Source organism: Lactuca virosa, unplaced genomic scaffold (assembly GCF_052849685.1).
Source record: "Lactuca virosa cultivar CGN04683 unplaced genomic scaffold, Lactuca_virosa_CGN04683_v6 scaffold_22, whole genome shotgun sequence".
Lineage (NCBI taxonomy): Eukaryota > Viridiplantae > Streptophyta > Magnoliopsida > Asterales > Asteraceae > Lactuca > Lactuca virosa.
Genome location: NW_027629989.1, coordinates 27,569 through 41,014, shown reverse-complemented (window position 1 = coordinate 41,014; position 13,446 = coordinate 27,569).

Sequence of the window (13,446 nt, the reverse complement as noted above, 5' to 3'; positions counted from 1 at the left end):
TTTCCTGCATGTTCAAACAATCACTATTTTGTGTTTGTTTATGATTTTAAGAACCGAAAAGCTGTGATTTTGGACAACCTGTTGTACAGTAGTTGTGATGAAGCATATCCACATCTTATTTATAATTTGGTATGTTATTTTGACTTTGATATAATCTTAGTAATATTTTATTTCTGATATTATTTTTTTATTGTTGCAGAAGTATATGTTTGAGAGGTATCTTCTTGAAATTAATCATAATATGGCGTTTTCGGTTCAATATGAAATTGATTTTTTCCATCGGTACATGACATGGAAAACAATGGGTAACTTGAATGATTGTGGCATATTTTTTATGAGGCACATGAAAACTTATAAAGGTGGTCCGTTAGCACAATGGGAATGTGGATTTAAAAAGGAAGGTGCTGATCAATTACATCAAATTAGGAAGCTGAGGAGGAGGTATTGTTTGAAAATTTTGTTGAGTGAGGTGAACATAATGAAGCCTGAAGTAGAAAATCTAATTGGTCAATATCAAAGGATGTCTCATGATGATAGGCGTAAATTATATCTAGATGGTATATTTAAAATAGGATCTCGTCTAGCAGCTTTTGGTCCATGAAACAATATTATGTTTTCAAGAGTATTAATATGTTTTGTTGTTTACTTTTATTTAGTTTTCCTTTAAATTTGTAAGTTGTTTTAGTCATCAAATGTAAGACATGAATAGAAGTCTATGTTTTAATTAGTGAAGTGTTTTTGTAATTAGTGAAGTGTTTTTGAATAACATTTCTTTTTTGGCATTTTGACATAAAGGACTTTGTGGTCCATTGTAACATGAAGGGCAATTTGGTCCATTTTGACAATGATGCATAGAAATTGTTTGGGATAATGTCATAAAAAGCCTTAAGTTTGGTAGAAAATGCCGGTTTTACCCTTCGGCAGATTTTTGGTTCGTTTATACCGCAAACTTGTCATTTTTTTTGTCAGTTTTGCCCTTGTCACCTGCAATAGCAGGTTTCCAGGTTACCATGAATTATTTTTTGCGAAAAAACCCTTAAGTTTACAAATATTTTGCAAAAAAACCCTTAAGATTATAAACATATAAAATATAAATATATATTCAAAATTTGATAAAACTACATAGTTTCCTACTGAAACATATTTTTAGCTTTATTTATGGTAAATTTTATATTGGTTCGATATAAAGTCTTTATATTTAAATTTTAAAAAGTTACCTAATTTTATCAAAATTTGAATATATTTATTAATTAATACTTAAACTTTTCAAAGCAACATTAAAAAACGTCTGTTAGCTAATAATGAACTATGCTAAAATAATTAAACATATGAATAATATGACATTAGTACCATTCAATTAATTTTTTTAAACGAAAAATAAAAATATCTTATATGTTTAAAAGGTTTGTATTTCAGAAATAATAAACTATCATATTTTTTTTATAAAGATAAATATATTTATATAATAAATTAGACAAATATATTTATATTTTATATGTTTAAAAGGTTTATATTTATTTTTGATGTTTAAAATGTTTATGATATTTTAATATAAAAATATGATAATATTATTATGTATTTAAACATATAAAAAAAATATGATACGTTATTATTTATGAAATACAAACCTTTTAAACATATAAAATATTTTTATTTACCTTTTAAAAAAATTAATTGAATGTACTTGATGCCATATTATTCATATGTTTAACTATTTTAGCATAATTAATTATTAACTAACAGATGTTTTTTAATTTTGTTTTGAAAAGTTGATGTATTAATTAAGAAATATATTCAAATTTTGATAAAACTAGGTAACCTTCTTAAAACTTAAATATAAAAACTTTATATCGAACCAATATAAAATTTACCGTACATAAAGCTAAAAATATGTTTCAGTAGAAAACTATGTAGTTTTATCAAATTTTGAATATATATTTATATTTTATATGCTTATAATCTTAAGGGTTTTTTTGCAAAATATTTGTAAACTTAAGGGTTTTTTCGCAAAAAATAATTCATGGTAACCTGGAAACCTGATATTGCAGGTGACAAAGGCAAAACCGACAAAAAAATGACAAGTTTGCGGTATAAACGAACCAAAAATCTGCCGAAGGGTAAAACCGACATTTTCTGCCAAACTTAAGGCTTTTTATGACATTATCCCAAATTGTTTTCATTCAGAACTTATTCCAACGATTGGAATGGTGTATTACCCTTGGTTAAAATACAATTAATCAAACACTTAATATATCAATCAAAATTGATGATTTCTTCCTGGTTCAAAAGTACATTGTCTATTTTGCATTTTCACATTAGAGTCAATTTTGTACATTTTGACATAAAGGACATTTTTGTCCACTTTTGACCCTGATGTTGGTGAATTTTTTTCATTCTTGACCAAAAAGGTGCATTTCACTTGGTATTAGAAAAAAATGGAAAAGAAAATTAACTATGTGAAAAAATGGACCAAATTGCCCTTTAGGTCATTTAAAATGGATCAACATAAAAAGTATGATTAGATGCAAGTTACACAACTTTGAAGTTAGAAAGAATTAAAAATAAAACATCTTTGGATAACAATTCTTTTTTTTGCATTTTGACATAAAGGACAATTTGGTCGATTTTAACATAAAGGGCAATTTGGTCCATTTTGACCCTAATACATATAAATTGTTTTTATTTAAATTTTATTCCACCGAGTGAAATGGTGTATTATTCTTGGTTAAAATACAAGTAATCAAACACTTAATATATCAATTAAGATTGATGATTTTTTCCTGGTTCAAAAGTACATTGTCTATTTTGCATAAAAGTCAATTTTGTCCATTTTGACATAAAGGAAAATTTTGTCCATGTTGACCCTAATGCAGGTAATTTGTTTTCATTCTTTATTAAAAAGGTGCATTACATTTGGTTAAATTTCGATTATTCAAACATTTAATATATAAACAAAGTAATACTTAATTTTCTAAAAAGATATATTAAATAAACATATGACACATGCCTTGTTTATAAACATCTTAGAAAGTAGCAAACATAATCAAATTACATAAAGTTCTTACATTCTAAAATCATAACACATCATTTTTCTGCATACAACTACCATCTAGATTCAAAAACCCAAAACCCACATTTTCCCCTGTTTGTGTCATCGACTTCCTTGTTTCCTTCTAATTCTTGAAAAGCTTCACTTGGTGCTTTGTGTACTCTAAAGCTTCATGAAGTTTGTGCACATCGATCCATATCTTGAAGTTGTCAAACATGTTGATTCTAGCTTCCCATACATTCAGATTTGGATTTTAAACAACCAACTTGTACAGAAGAGTACACAGATAACTGTTGGTTGCCATGTTCAAAGTATTTGGGAAGTAGATCGAAACAGTTTTAACAAAATGTTCAATATAAATTTCTTGAACACAAAACAACCCATCATTTTTCACCTTTTCCACAAAATCAGAAATATCAAGAACATATTGAAGTTTGTTTAACCCAACATCTAAAGGAGCATAAGTAACCAACGAGTAGCAGAATGTGTTGTGGAATTCGTAACCTAAAGAGGAGATTATTTTCTGGAAGATCTGAATAGAGAAATTGTTTATGTTGCAAAAGTCAACATAGTCAATAATACCTCCTTCGTAAGACATGTTTGGATTGTTGGAAAAATGTCCTCCATGATAGATTTTCATTGAGAAGTAACATTTGTTTTCAGTTCCTGATTAAATAAGAATAAAAATTAGATAAACATAAATATCATATGATATAAAGAAAAAGAACCATACCATACAGCTCTTCTGGAAGTATATACTTTGATGAATCTCGGAAATCTAGTTTTCACCATTAAAATCCATCGAATGCAAATCTTATAACTCTTTAGTTTTTTTTTATAACGGAAGAAGATGTGGGGCTGTTGGATATATAAGAAGTAATTGTAATCAAAAGAAATAATTGTAGTTTTTAAATATTGTTTTGGGTTGTCAATCACATTTATTGTTTCTGATATTGGCGGTTATGGAGGCTTAGATAATACTTTTACTTTATATTAGATAATCATTAGAATCTTTCAAATAGAAGATATTATCTTATTTTCAATGACTCTTTTTATGTTATCTCTAATAATGGCGGTTATATTTTGCAATTTGCATCATACTATCTATATATTCAATGCAATGTATAATGTTGGAAATATAATCAGTAATAAATATATTTTGGTATCCTTCAATTGTTATATTATATTCTAATTACAATGACAATGTTTATATTATAACTAACCATATATATTTTTCTTATTAATAATTTTATTAATTAATTTATTAAAATATAGTATTTTAAAATTATTTGTATTGATGAATATATTATTATTCGGAAGAAGGGCTTTTTTGTCCATTTTTCTCCTGCACTAATCTTTTATATTTTGCGTAAATCCTTTTAAAAGTGAAATAAGCAATGTAGTATTATAAAAGGACCAAATCATCAATTTAATATAAAATTAATAAAATAAGTGAAATTAAGAAAATTTGCCCTTTTTTTTAATCAGAAATTTATGATATTCGAATATTTAGGTTTTTTAATTTTTTTCAATTTATTTTTATTCATTTTTTATTTTGTATTTTTTTTGTCCTTTTGATATCAAATTAATAGATTACCTTTAAAAAGTGTAATTTCCTCCATTTTGCCCCTGCATCACTTTTTTATTCATTTTTGTTTATTTTGTAATATTTTTTTTGTCTGTTTGACAGTGAATGAGTACAATACTTGTATTAAGGTCATTTTGGTCCATTTTTATTCATTTTTGTTTATTTTGTATTTTTTTTTGTCCTTTTGAAATCAAATTAATAGATTACCTTTAAAAAGTGTAATTTCCTCCATTTTGCCCCTGCATCACTTTTTTATTCATTTTTGTTTATTTTGTATATTTTTTTTGTCCGTTTGATAGTGAATGAGTACAATACTTGTATTAAGGGCATTTTGTTCCATTTTGCAACTGCATTGTATTTTTATATTGGATAATGATCTTTTTTTACAACATAAAGGTATAAAAATTTCAAGTTTGGACATATTGCTCCTACATTAAATCCTTAAAAATGAAGTTCCAAAATTTTATCTATCTATAGGTTATACATCACAACACACATGTTAAACCTTTTATTTTATTATACAAAGCTTTTTTTTTCAGATTTTGTTTTTGATAAGAAAACATTATATATTTTCATTGAAGGGCATAATTGTCCTTTTGTAACAGAAACATCATTTTGATAGCATAATAATCAAACATTGTAACACATTCAAATATATGAAACTAAAATTGTATGATTAAACAAATATCTGCAAAGATTTACCATAAGTTTACATAAGAAAATCATAATATAAAGTTTTATACTGATGTTTTTTCAAAGGCATAAGAAATTTGGATGGATTGATGGGGCAGTTTCTTTTATCATGATTGACAAATTCATTACATCCTGTGCATTTTCGTTTAACCTTAAGAGATTTTGCAATTGCTTTTTCTGCAGAGCTTTGCATTCTTTTTCTCTTTCCGGAACCTCTAGTTCTTATCCCGTTAGGTGCCTCAATGTCAATTTCATTTGGAATGTGGAGTCCAACAACATTTTCAACAATTTCTCTTATTGGATTTGTATTTGGTTTAGTCACAACATTCTTTTCACACTCAATGCTTAATGTCTTCAAACTTTGTACCAGTTCTTGTAATTTCCCAAGATCATGAGCCACCGAATCGACACCTTTCTCATACAAATATGACGCCTCATGCAAAAGATTTGAAGTTTCAGTGTTGCCCACTCCCCATCTATGCAATATCTTTTGATAAGAAACATCCACAATGTTTTTTCTCCATCGATCAAGAATGTATTTTTCCGGTATTTTGAAAATGTCATTGTCTAAGAGAACTCTAAAACAATGACAACAAAGAATTCCATAAAACTGAAAATGCTTACATGAACATTGTATGGTCATATCTCCTTCATTAAAAAACACCTGCAATATTATTCTTATTTTATCAATTTTCATTTATAATAAAAATTTTAAAAAATAGAAATAGAAAATAAATATAATGTTAAATAATTTTAAACCTTGAAATGGGGCCTTTCTCCAGTTTTGTGGTTCTTGTAAACTATTGTGCATTCTTGAGTTTCATTCACAATTAAGGATGTCTTTTGGAAACATAAAGTGAATGCTTTTTTGATCTCCTTTTGTACTTTAATGAATGCCTCTCTAGTATAAATAGTGGATGCATGGTTTTTGTCACAACTAGGAATTTTGACACCTTGTAACAACAACAATGATAACATTTGTGAACAAAAAAATATGAAAGCATGTATGATGCTTATTCAATAACAACAAAACTTCCATCAAACACTTTATACAAGCACTGCAAATAGTCAACAAAGAATTGGAAACCCTAGAAATCCCGGTTTAAGTCCATTTTGGACTAGGATTTTCTTATTGGGCCTAATGGACCAATAAGCTTCCAATTTGACTATTTTGGACTTAGAACTCTTAAATTGGGCCCTAATTGGACCCATATACATGAAAACTTAATATTTTGGGCCTTATAAGCCTAAAATGAACTAGGTTATCTTTAATGGGCCTTATTGGGCCATAACAAATCTAATTAGCCCTAATGGGCCATAAAACTCATCCTTGATTTATCTTGAGCCGAGAACCCTCTCCAAAGACCAATTGGACCAAAAGTCATCTAATTGGGCCATAATATGGGCTTAAGCACAAAAAAGCCCAATTTCTTTTCTTTCTTCTCCATCTCTCGGCCCAACCACAACACATGGGAAAAAAGAGTTGACTTTTCTACATACCACCTCACAATTATACATGGGATATCCATGCAACTATCCTATACTTCCAAGCACCTATTACTTCACACTCTCTCTTCTCCTCTCTCTCTTTTCTTCTTCGACCGAGAACACAAAGGGAAAGACACACACACACACAATTCACTCAAACACTCTCAATTCTTCTTCCAAAAATTTCGAGATTTAAGAGCTTTCAAGTAGGATTCTCCCTAAGAGTCATCATCTAAGAACACATCTAAGCCAAAGATCATCCAAGAAAGCTTCCTAGGCCGAGAATAGCATCAAACTTCTTCCATTCTTCTTCAAAACCGAACCCACAAACTCAAGGTGAGTTCATACCCCTCTCTTTTCGGTTTTCACAAGTTTTATGGGGGAGAATACAAGTAAAATGTGTAGATCTAAGTGTATGTGTATGTTATGTATGATTTTATGCATGTATGTGTGATTTTATGTGTTTTGTGGTAAATATGTAACCAAAAAGGGAAGAAATCTCGAGATCTATGCCTTAAGAAGGAAAATAAACATGATCTAAGTTATATTACACTAAAAAAAGTCAAGAACATTACCCTCTAAGATTTTGATAAACACATTTCAACATAAAACCCATTTTTGGACTTATTTTGTCAAATAAACAAAAGTTGGGTTAAACTTGTCACTCACGGTTTTCTCAAGGATTAAAAGAGTCTAAACAGTAAAAATAAGTGTTTTTATGAATATCATACTCTTTTAAAGGTTAGAAATGAAATTTTTGGCTTAATGTGACAAATCTTAGGCTTTTCGGCCCAATGGGTCAAAATTTGCGAAAAACCACATTTTCAAGGGACTGAATGGTAAATTTCACAAGAATGGAGGTAAAAAGTGTAAACAAAACCAATTCAGGGGTTAAAATGCTTTTCTTTTCCAAAAAGGATCAAAAATGTAAAGTTTTTGGATTTTGGGCCAAAATTGTAAAAATTGCAAAAAGTTTGGGCTTTAACCGACAAACACTTTTCTGGAAGGGCTGAAACTGCCAAAGAATAAGTTTTGGGCTAAAAATATCACTTGAACAAGTCTATGGGTCAAATGTGTCAAGAAAATGGTTTAAGGGCAAAAATGTCTTTTTTTTTATATAAGGGACTAAAATTGTCATTTTTATTAAAGAAAGGCTGAAAAGGTCAAACCAATATTCTTAAGTCAATTATTTTATTTTTAGAATATTGAGTCAAAAACACTAAACTACGACTTACAAAAATTGAAAGAGGAATATACGTATAAATCCAAATGTCGTTACAAACAAATCGACCGGTCTCGAGTCGATACAAAAACAACAATCGTTAATTCGAACCTTCCAACAATTATACAATACCTAAAACAAGTAAACATTCAAAACTTCGGGCTTGAAAGTTCCAATCATGCATGTTGGGCCTTTGTGATCCATTAACATGATTTTTAGGCCCAAGGGTTAATAATAATAAATGTTATTGGGCCTTCTATGACCCAATTTCATATTAAATGGACTCTCAATGGCTTTTAAGTGCTATTGGGCCTTAGTGGCCCATTAGCATTGCTAGTAAGGTCCAAGTGAATCAAATGCGAAATGGGCCAACGTGTCCTTCGTATACCCAACAGCCTAAAATAACTCACGAAAGTAGCAGGACTTGTATTCCTCTTCTCCTCGTTTGTTAGGCTTATGTGTAATCAAAGTAAACAATTCAGGTCGTTAATCAATAGTAATCAATGTTGTTTGGATTAGGTGAGTAATAACAGGCAACACCTCTAAGGGTCGTTCGTAGTCTGTAGTTATAATCAAAGTCTCCTGGAAGGAGAGCGGGAATTTGTGTATAGATCTATACGGGGGTGACTCCCCCACACCTCAGCTGTTCGCTACAGTTAGACTCGGCCAGTCTAGGGTGACAAAATCTTAAGATCAATCCCAGCGTACATTAGGATGCCAAGACAGACGAACTAGTCATTATTATGCATGGTTATAACGACTCACATAAATTAATTAATCCAATACCATCCGAGTAATCAAGGAAGAGTAATCAAAATCATGCGCTGTGGCGGTATAGCAATTTGAAAAACAATTATATTTATGTATTCGGAAAACATCGGGTTTTTCGAGGAAATCAACACCACTCGCTTGTATTTTCTATAACTATAATACAAAACTCCCTTTTATACACGTTTTGAAATCATTCATGCATCAACTTATGGATCTTCACACTTTGGTAAACAATTGTCTTTACAGAAAATATCGGATTTTCTGGGTTTTACAAACTACACAAATCATTTTATCACAACCCTGCTTATGAACTCACCAACATTTCATATGTTGACGTTTTTCAAAATAACTTGTATTCTCAGGTAACAGGTAAGCTGAAGGGTAATATCAAGTATGTTAGGATGTTATGTTTTGAAAACTCTTAAACGATTTATGTTATGGATGTGTAATATTTAAAACAATGTACTGGATGTGAACAATACCAGTTGTAATATATTGATGCATGGTGATGTTTATGTTACAATTCATGTATATTCATTGTGATGATAATCAATTTAAGTCACGCGAGCCCTCGGACGTTTCCGCCGTTTGGTTTCGGGGGTGTGAGAGGTTGGTATCAGAGCTCTGTTTATAGTGAACTGGCATATCTAACCACACATTGATATGCAACTATAAACCAAAAAGGGACTAAAACAACTCTGAACAAAACAAATAAAACACAACGATAAAATATCTTTACTTGTGTGATATAGGAAAAAGAACATAATACCAAATCAAATAAGATAACACCGACATCTCGGTTAAGTCGGGACTGTTCATGGTTGTAGTAAGGGGTGAATGTAGCATGATCAACTACATTTTCTCCAAGGTACAACTATCACATGCTCCGGGAAAACCTCGATGGTCAGTAAACCTAAAAACGTACCCCTTTGTTACCAAGAAAAGAACATCAACTCAAATTACCTAATAACTAAAACATATTAGGAGTAATAATAGTTTATTCATATACCTCCTCTCAGTCACCATGGAAGGAGAGCACCAGGGTATTCAGTTTCATCAGGTCCTAGTAGCCCACGGAATGATCGAGGATGAGCCTGAGGGAGATCAGGGAGGAGCACACGGTGTAGGACCCGACGAGTACACGGACACAAATTACGAGTTTGATGGTACCGACGACGACATGGATGAAGAACAAGACTCAGGCAAGGATTCTGCCACACCACCCATCATCGAGATGCAGCAGGACCACCCCGCCCCACCAAGGAATCCCGCGAGAGAAAATCGCACTCCGAAAGTTGAGATTGCTGCTCTGCGGCAACAGCTATTCGACATGGAAGCATGAGCGGTGCAAGCTGGGCAGGAAAGAGATGAAGTCATTGGAGAAATGACTGAGATGGCCCAGTTGTTGGCACAACACTTCGGTATATGACCTTACTACCGCTGGCGAGCGCTCCTTAGAATGTTAGGACTAGTCATACCTATCTTTAGTATTATGCTTACATGATCTATGCTATGTACCATCGACTCTATGTTTAAGTGATTACACTACTCATAGAGCCGTTACGCTGCCGAACTTGCACCACTTATGTATGCTCTTACGAGCAAATTTTCATATATCAAAGTACGAATATTATTAATGAAAGATTTTATTGTGTTTTATTATGATGTTCTGATCTGCTATGTGTTATGTATCCATGATTGTATGCTGATTAGTGAAACCACTTAAGTACATGCAATACACCTAGTTTATAGGACCACAAACTCACAAGAATCATAGGCACTCAATATCTTTCCGTTCAATGACAGAAAGATGCCCCAACGACCAACCCGTGGAAACCCTGGATCAACCACACCCGAAGTCAACTCATCTGCATTCCAAGCAGCTATGTCTGCTGCGGTTACTGTGGCCATGGCGCAAATCCACCAAGGGAACAATGGTGGAGTCAATGGACAAGGGGCTGGAAGCTCGAACAACGGAATAAATCAAGGACCTACCAAGACATGCTCCTACAAGGACTTCACCAACGCCAAGCCACGAACCTTTAATGGCACGGGTGGAATGATAACCCTAAAGAGATGGATGGAAAAGGTGGAATCAGTATTTGAGATATGTGAATGCCCCGATGAGGTGAAAGTGAAGTTTGCCGCATGCACATTTGTTGACCAGGCTCTCACCTGGTGGAATGGACATGTAGAGGCCATGACTCTCCCCGTAGCCAACGCTATGCCGTGGACGGAGTTGAAAGAAATGCTGATGGCTGAGTATTGCCCACGAGGCGAAATTCAGAAAATGGAGCAAGAGCTGTGGAATCTCACCATCCGAAATGCTGATATATATGCATACATATCAAGGTTTAGCGAGCTATCATTGTTGTGCCCTGGCATGATTACGTTAGAGGGAAAGAAAATCGAACGATTCATCTGGGGATTAACCTCCCCAATTCAAGGAAATGTAATTGCTGCAAATCCTGAAACCTTGACACTGCCAAGAGTTTGGCCAAGAAACTATACGACCGCAACAACAAGAAGGGCGAGAAGCCAGCGGAAACTGAAGGAAAGAAGGAGAGTGACAACAAGAAGGGAAAGAACAACAAGAGAAAAGGGCGACAAGGCTCAGAGTCGTCAAAGAAGCAACAAACAGTGACAGTCAACGCTGCAACCACCCAAGTACCCTCCACACCACATGCTCCAGTCTCAGCTAACCCAAGTGCCCCTAGGCAGTATTCTGGGAATCTCCCAAAGTGCAACAAGTGCAGTCTCCATCATAATGGTGAATGCAGGGAGATGCATTGCACCAGTTGCAATCGGAAGGGTCACACGGCAAGGTATTGTAGGACATATCCTCCCCATAACCAACAACAAGGAAACAACAACAACAACAACACCCACAACAACGACAATAATGCAGGATCAAGCCCCACCTGCTATGAATGTGGAAAGACTGGGCATATCCATCGAAACCGCCCCAACATCAACAACCCTGGGAATGGAGGAACAGGAAGGGTGCTAGCTATGGGTCAGGGAGAAGCGGTTCAGGATCCCGCTGTTGTTACCGGTACGTTTCTCCTAAACCACACTTATGCATGCATCCTATTTGATACCGGAGCAGAACGAAGTTTTGTGAGTAATAAATTCAAGCGTTTGTTAAAACAACAACCCCAGAAGCTTAATGAAACCTTTACGGTGGAAATGGCTAATGGGAAAACAGAATCCACTGGGGAAATCTACATCGAATGTACCCTGGCCTTAAATCATCACGTCTTTCAAATAAACTTAATGCCTGTTTCCATTAGGAGTTTTGATGTGATTATTGGCATGGACTGGTTAAGCCCCCACCATGCTGAAATTATGTGTCACGAGAAGGCCGTTCGCCTTCATCTCCCAAATCACGAAACCCTAGTTATATACGGAGACAAACCCAGCACGAACCTTCGTCTTATCTCGTGCATTAAGGCACAGAAGTATCTACGAAAGAAGGACTTGACGTTTCTAGCTCATATAGTAGATAAGTCCAAAGAAGAGATCAATATTCGAAACATCCCTGTGGCTTGCGATTTACCGGATGTCTTTCCAGAGGATCTTCCGGGGATACCCCTAGAAAGACAAGTCGAGTTCCGAATTGATCTAGTTCCAGGAGCTACTCCCATCGCCAAATCAACCTACAGATTGGCTCCTGCGGAGATGCAAGAGTTGTCCAGTCAACTCAGCGAACTTTTAGACAAAGGATTCATCCGACCCAGTTTCTCACCTTGGGGAGCTCCAATTCTCTTTGTTAAGAAGAAAGACGGTACCTTCAGGATGTGTATTGACTATAGGGAACTTAATAAGCTTACTATCAAAAACAGATATCCGCTTCCGCGAATCGATGATCTATTTGACCAGCTCCAAGGAGCAAGTTACTTCTCTAAGATAGATCTGCGATCCGGATACCACCAACTCAAAGTCCGGGAGGAGGATATCCCCAAAACCGCCTTCCGAACTCGTTATGGACATTATGAATTTGTCGTAATGCCCTTCGGTCTAACGAATTCCCCTGCCGCATTCATGGACCTAATGAATCGAATTTGCCGACCATTCCTCGATAACTTTGTCATCGTTTTCATCGACGATATCCTCGTCTATTCACGAAGCGAAGAAGAACACGGCCGACATCTCCGACAAATCCTAGAAACCCTGCGAACCGAAAAGTTATACGCAAAACTCTCTAAGTGCGAGTTTTGGCTCCGTAGTGTGAACTTTTTGGGTCATGTTGTTAGTCAGGAAGGGATACATGTGGATTCTTCCAAAGTCAAAGCCATCGAAGGATGGGCGATCCCAACAACACCCACCGAAATTCGTCAACTCTTAGGTCTCGCAGGCTACTACAGGAGATTCATTCAGAACTTCTCTAAAATAGCCAAGCCACTTACCTTGATTACACAAAAGGGCGTACCATTCGAATGGACAGACAAGCAAGAAGCTGCATTCCGAACTCTGAAGCAAGCACTCTGCAGTGCGCCGGTACTATCACTACCGGAAGGAACAGAAGACTTTGTAGTTTACTGTGATGCGTCGAATCAGGGTTTAGGCTGTGTGCTCATGCATCGTGGAAAGGTGATAGCTTATGCGTCCCGACAACTAAAGACACATGAGGTG